This window comes from Arachis ipaensis, chromosome B09 (assembly GCF_000816755.2).
Source record: "Arachis ipaensis cultivar K30076 chromosome B09, Araip1.1, whole genome shotgun sequence".
Lineage (NCBI taxonomy): Eukaryota > Viridiplantae > Streptophyta > Magnoliopsida > Fabales > Fabaceae > Arachis > Arachis ipaensis.
The window spans coordinates 63030523-63037949 of record NC_029793.2 but is presented as its reverse complement, the minus strand read 5'-3'; the positions used below and the strand labels follow the sequence as shown (position 1 = coordinate 63037949).

Here is a 7427-nt window from a genome sequence, read left to right as displayed (position 1 = left end):
TTTTATTTTATTTAATTAAAAGTAACCGAATAAAATAAAATAAAATAAATGAAAAATAAAATAAAAGTTTTAAAAATTAAGAAAAAAGTAAAAAGATAAATAAATAATTCGAATGCTAAAATGGCTAATTAATTAAAAAGATTTGAAAAATTCTGGATATGATTTTTGAAAATTAGAAGAAAATGGAATAAAAGCAAATTGAAAACTAAATTAATTAATTAATTAAAAAGATTTTGGAAAAAGAATGCTTAGTTAATTTCAAAATATGAAAGAGAAAAGTAGTTAGGTGATTTTTTTGAAAAAGATTTTGAAATTAGCAATCAAGAAGATATGATTGAAAATTATTTTGAAAAAGATATGATTGAGAAGATATGATTGCAATTTAATAAAAAAAAGATATGATTGAAAAGATATGATTGAAGAAATTAAAAAGATTTGATTTTTGAAAAAGCTTTGAAAAGATCAATTTTTGAAATTAGAATTTTGACTTGACTAAAAAAAAAGATATGATTTTGAAAATCTTTGACTAATTTAATGCAAAATTTCGAAATTTATGAGTAAAATAAGAAAAAGATATTTTTAAAATTTTTGAATTTTAATGAGGAAAGAGAAAAACAACAAAATGACACTAAACTTAGAAATTTTAGATCAAAACAAAGAGAACAAACAAGAAAACTTTGAATGTCAAGATGAACACCAAGAACACTTTGAACATCAAGATAAATAAAAGCATGCAATTGACACCAAACTTAAAATATGAAACTAAACTCAAATAAAAGACTCTAAACCAAAATAAATTATTCATAATCTAAGCAACAAGATAGACCGTCAGTTGTCTAAACTCGAACAATTCCCGGTAACGGCGCCAAAAACTTGGTGCACGAAATTACAATCACACTTTTGCAACTCCGCACAACTAACCAGCAAGTGCACTTGGTCATCCAAGTAATACCTTACGTGAGTAAGGGTCGATCCCACGGAGATTGTCGGCTTGAAGCAAGCTATGGTTATCTTGTAACTCTTAGTCAGGATATCAATAATTTTTAGATTTAATTGTAAAAAGTAAAAGAACATGAAATAAATACTTGTTTTGTAGTAATGGAGAACAGGTTGAGGTTTTGGAGATGCTCTATCTTTTGAATCTCTGCTTTCCTACTGTCTTCTTCTTCATGCATGTAAGGCTCCCTCCATGGCAAGCTGTATGTTGGTGGATCACCGTTGTCAATGGTTACTATCCGTCCTCTCAGTGAAAATGGTCCAAATGTGCTGTCACCGCACGGCTAATCATCTGTCAGTTCTCACTCATGCTGGAATAGGATCCATTGATCCTTTTGTGTCTGTCACTACGCCCAGCACTTGTGAGTTTGAAGCTCGTCACAGTCATCCCTTCCCAGATCCTACTCGGAATACCACAGACAAGGTTTAGACTTTTCGGATCTCAAGAATGGCTGCCAATAATTCTAGCTTATACCACGAAGACTCTGATCTGAATTAGGAGGCTAAGAGATATGCACTCAGTCTAAGGTAGAACGGAGGTGGTTGTCAGGCACGCATTCATAGGTGAGAATGATGATGAGTGTCATGGATCATCACATTCATCAAGTTGAAGAACATGTGTATATCTTAGAGAAGAGACAAGCATGATAGAATGGAAAACAGCAGTAATTGTATTAATTCATCAAAACACAGCAGAGCTCCTCACCCCCAACCATGGGGTTTAGAGACTCATGCCATCAGAAATACAATATGAAACGTGTAAAGTGTCATGAGGTACCAGATGAATCACTAAAAGTAGTTTTTATAATAAAACTAGTGACCTAGGGTTACAGAAAATGAGTAAGCTAGAGTAGTTAGTGTAAAATTCCACTTCTGGGGCCCACTTGGTGTGTGCTTAGGCTGAGCATTGAAGCTTTCACATGTAGAGACCTTTCTTGGAGTTAAACGCCAACTTTTGTGCCAGTTTGGGCGTTTAACTCCAGCTTTCATGCCAGTTCTGGCGTTTTGACGCCAGAATTTCTATGCTGATTTGGAACACCAGTTTCGGCTATCAAATCTCGGGCAAAGTATAAACTATTATATATCGCTGGAAAGCCCAGGATGTCTACTTTCCAACTCAATTGAGAGCGCGCCAATTGGGATTTTGTAGCTCCAGAAAATCCACTTCGAGTGCAGGGAGGTCAGAATCCAACAGCATCTGCAGTCCTTTTTCAGCCTCTGAATCAGATTTTTGCTCAGGTCCCTCAATTTCAGCCAGAAAATACATAAAATCACAGAAAAACACACAAAATCATAGTAAAGTTCAGAAAAGTTATTTTTATTTAAAAACTAATAAAAACATAATAAAAACTAACTAAAATATACTAAAAACATACTAAAAACAATGCCAAAAAGCGTATAAATTATCCGCTCATCAATCACCTAATGTAGCAGATTGAATACATGTAGAGAACCTCATGTGCTTTTATTAATAAAACAACTATGAACTAGAAAAACAAACTATGAACTAGAAATTAAACTATTGTTAAGTAGTTTCCCTGATTGGTTGGAGCTAGTTACTATTAATACCAAGGTTTGAAATGTGCTTTTAATGAAATTTTTGGTGGAACACCAAACTTAGAATCTTAAATTCACCCTTTGAATTGTTTTGGTGTGAAACACCAAACTTAGCTCCTTGCAATACGGAGAATCTACTTAACTCTTTTATTGAATTAACTAGGAAAAGAAAACTACCTTTGGTTGGGTTGCCTCCCAACAAGCGCTCTTTTAATGTCATTAGCTTGACATTTTGGTCATGAATTTCTTCCTCTTCTTCCAGTTTGTTAAGAGGAATGACCTCAAGTAGAGGGAGGGACCAGTTAATGCCCATTGCTTTGAGTACTTCTTCCCAGCAAGCTTTCTTTTGTAATTGGCTTGAGTGAACTTGCTTGTTGGGTCAACAGTTGGATTGTTCTTTGACCTTCTCTTCTTTCTTGATATGGTCAATGGTAGCTCGGTCATAATCCTCTTTATGGTGCTTGTTTCTACTGCCTTCACATCTTTGATCTCAGAGCTTGGATATTGTTGGATAGTTGGAGCATCCTCTTCATCAAGACCTTCTTGAATTGGTTGCTTAATGGATTCACCCACTCTACAACTCTCTATTTCATTGGAGTGTGAACTCCCTTGATTGACTTCCTCCCTTTATTCTATATGATGTTGCATTGAGTCTTTTAGGAGTGAGTTTGCATGTTGCTATGTCACTCCTAGTAACCTCTGTGGGTATGGAGCTTTGGGCTTGTATATTCTCATAACCTCCTCCTTCTTCATAGGAATCCCACTTGGTATGAATGCCTTTTTTTCTTGTTCTTCTGATTCTTCCCTTGTACTTGTCTTGGTGGCATTACCGGAACTGTGGCCGGGAGCTTGCTTGGATAAGTATTCAATTTGTGCTTTAAGTTTCTGAGTAGCAGCATCTTGATTTTGCAAATTGGATCTTACTTGTTCCCAGAATTTTTTCATGTCATCAAACTCTTTGCAAAGGTTTGCAAGCATAGCTTCCATTTTGTACATTCTGTCATCATCATGTGGTGATAGTTGGTTAGAAGTGGGGTGTTGAGGCTGATTGGCTTGTGAATGGAGTTGGTTGTTTTGTGGTTGTGTGTTCTGAAAGTGGTATGGCTCTTGTGGGTAATGAAATGAGTTTTGTGAACCGTGAAAGGAATTTTGTGTGTAGTGGAATGAATTTTGTGAGTGGTGGAATGAATTGTATGGGTCTGGGAAGGAATGTTATGCTGAGGCATACTCAAATAATGAAGAATTTGGACATGTAAAACTAGGAGGTGAGGTTGGATAATTAGGAGGTGATGGCTGTTGATGAATGGGGTATGAATGAGTGAAATTGCTTTTATTTTTATCTTCCCAGCCACAACTTGAGTAGTAATCAATTTCACCAAAATATGGACCATTTTGTGGCTCTGGAAAGTACCCTATTTCAGCTTCTTGATGCTCCCACCCACCATGAGCATAATAACATGAATCATTCTATGGTGGTGAGAAGTTTCTCTTGAATTTTGATTGACCAGAATATGAAGGATGCTTCCTTCTTTCTTGCAAGATGCCCTGTCTCAAACAATAGTCACCAAAAGACATTGGATGCTCCTTTCTTTCTTGCAAACGGCTCTGTTTCAAACAATAATCACCAAAAGACATTGAAATTTTCATAGTGAGGCAATATCACAAACAGCTAGTGGTTAGTGTGCTAAAAAGTAAATGAACAAAGAAAAATAACTCAAAGTGTAGAAAATAGCAGTAACAAACTAAAACAAAAATTATTAACAAAAGAAAAGAAAAATTGCTCAATCTAGTTATCCTCCAATTTAATTATTGTCAATACAAAACCAATCCCCGGCAACGGCGCCATAAACTTGATTCACGGGAATTTGTCTCTCACAAATTTCCTACCGGCAAGTGCACCAAATTATCGTCAAGTAAAAACTCACTGTAGAGTGAGGTCGAATCCCACAGGGATTGGTAGATCGAGCAATGTTAATTGGAGAATTATGTTAGTTGAGCGAAATCGGAATTGAATTGGGAATTGCAGAGAATAAAATTGGCGAGAAACTTAAATTGCAAGAGATTAAATGGCAGAAATTAAATTGCAGGAAACTAAACGACAGAATCTAAAATTGCTGGAAAGTAAATGGGAATGGTGATTAAGCACGAAATTAAAGAGCACTAAGTAAATAGAATGGGTAAGATCATAGGGGGGAATCATTGGGGTCAGGAGATGTATAATTCTCCGGATCAAATTCATTTTCATCTCTTCCGCAATCAATGCATTCATTGATCTCCTTGACAATCTTAAGTGATTGGATCCCAATTCCTTGGCTCACCAATCTCTCTAAGCATGAACAATTGCCTAATTCCTTGATTTAAGTGCTCATGGGAAGAGATAAAGTTTGGTCACTGGTGCACAAAATTGTGATGTCAATGTTCACATTACTCTCTTACAACTTCGCACAACTAACCAGCAAGTGCACTGGGTCATCCAAGTAATACCTTACGTGAGTAAGGGTCGATCCCACGGAGATTGTTGGCTTGAAGCAAGCTATGGTTATCTCGTAACTCTTAGTCAGGATATAATATCAATAATAATTTTTAGTTTGAATTGTAAAAAGTAAAAAGGGCAGAACACAAATTATACTTGTATGCAGTAATGGAGAATATGTTGGAGTTTTGGAGATGCTTTGTCTTCTGAAATTCTGCTTTCCTCTGTCTTATTGTTCACACACGCACGTCCTCCTATGGCAAGCTGTGTGTTAGTGGATCACCGTTGTCAATGGCTACCATTCTTCCTTTCAGTGAAAAGGGTCCAGGTGCGCTGTCACTGCACGGCTAATCATCTGCAGGTTCTCAATTGTACCGGAATAGGATTTACTATCCTTTTGCGTCTGTCACTACGCCCAACACTCGCGAGTTTGAAGTTCGTCACAGCCATCCAATCCCAGAATCCTACTCGGAATACCACAGACAAGGTTTAGACTTTCCGGATTCTCATGAATGCCGCCATCAATCTTGCTTATACCATGAGATTCTGATTAAGGAATCTAAGAGATACTCATTCAATCTGATGTAGAACGGAGGTGATTGTCAGACACACGTTCATGGATTGAGGAAGGTGATGAGTGTCATGAATCATCACCTTCTCCATAATTAAGCGTGAATGGATATCTTAGATAGGAACGCGCATGTTTAAATGGAAAACAGAAATACTTGCATTAATTCATCGAGACACAGCAGTGCTCCTCACCCCCAACAATGGAGTTTAGAGACTCATGCCATCAAAAGGTACAAAGTTCAGATCTAAAAATGTCATGAGATTAAACTCTAAAAGTTGTTTAAATACTAAACTAGTAACCTAGGTTTGCAGAAAATGAGTAAACTATGATAGATAGTGCAGAAATCCACTTCTGGGGCCCACTTGGTGTGTGCTGGGGCTGAGACTAAAGCTTCTCACGTGCCTGGGCTGTTTTGGGCGTTCAACGCCAGGCTGTAACCTGTTTCTGGCATTGAACTCCAACTTATAACGTGTTTCTGGCGCTGGACGCCAGACTGCAACATGGAACTGGCGTTGAATGCCATCTTACATCATCTATCCTTGAGCAAAGTATGGACTATTATATATTGCTGGAAAGCCCTGGATGTTTAATTGCCAACGCAATTGGAAGCGCGTCAATTGGACTCTTGTAGCTCCAGAAGTTTCATTCCGAGTGCAGAGAGGTCAGGATCCAACAGCATCAGCAGTACTTTTTCAGCCTGAATCAGATTTTTGCTCAGCTCCCTCAATTTCAGCCAGAAAATACTTGAAATTACAGAAAGACACACAAACTCATAGTAAAGTCCAGAACTTCCTTTATTTGGTCCATAGATTCTTGCAACTTGGTAACAGATGCTTCAAGTTATTCCCAATATTCAAATTGAGGGACTTCTGGGAGGAATTCTTGCGCCTTCCTCTTGGTGTGGTCATCCTGCATTTGTTGTTTTTCCATTGTGATTTTAATGATTGGTTGCTCCACTGAGATATACTCTGTTATACCCATCTTTACTCCAGCATCTTTGCAGAGCATAGAGATTAAGCTTGGATAAGCCAACCTGGCATCCTTGGAGTTCTTGTTAGCAAGTATGTAAAATTCAGATAGAATCAGTTGATGAACTTCTACTTCTTTTCCTAACATAATGCAATGGATCATTTCTGCTCTTTTAACAGTGACTTCAGAACGGTAGCTTGTGGAAGAAATATGAATTTTTCCTAGAAACTAATGAAAATAAACTAAAAACTAACTAAAACATACTAAAAACTATATGAAATTAACCCCAAAAAGCGTATAAAATATCCGCTCATCACAACACCAAACTTGAACTGTTGCTTGTCCCCAAGCAACTAGAAAAATAAAATAGAATACAAATGAGTCAAGAAACAATAATATCTCAGAGTTTTTGAGTGAAGCTCAGATTCTAATTAAATGAGCGGGGCTAGTAGCTTTTTGCTTCCGAATAGTTTTGGCATCTCACTTTATCCATTGAAGCTCAGAATGATTGGCATCTATAGGAACTTAGAATTTAGATAATGTTATTTAATTCTCCTAGTTCAGTATGTTGATTCTTGAACACAGCTACTTGTATGAGTCTTGGCCGTGGCCCTAAACACTTTGTTTTCCAGTATTACCACCGGATACATAAATGCCACAGACACATAATTGGGTGAACCTTTTCAGATTGTGACTCAGCTTTGTTAAAGTCCCCAATTAGAGGTGTCCAGGGTTCTTAAGCACACTCTTCTTTTTGCTTTGGACCTTGACTTTAACTGCTCAGTCTCAAGTTTTCACTTGACACCTTCACGCCACAAGCACATGGTTAGGGACAGCTTGGTTTAGCCGCTTAGACCAGGT

General features: G+C 37.2%; 1 long non-coding RNA gene across 1 annotated transcript in view; it reads left to right on the top strand.

Annotated features, from left to right (window-relative positions):
- LOC107616725 overlaps window positions 5373-7427 on the top strand; it is an 11583-nt gene continuing 9528 nt past the window's right edge. Inside the window, exons 1-2 of the long non-coding RNA XR_001614614.2 lie at window positions 5373-5397; window positions 6973-6979. This is a non-coding gene — a long non-coding RNA (uncharacterized LOC107616725). The remainder of the gene's footprint in view (window positions 5398-6972; window positions 6980-7427) is intronic.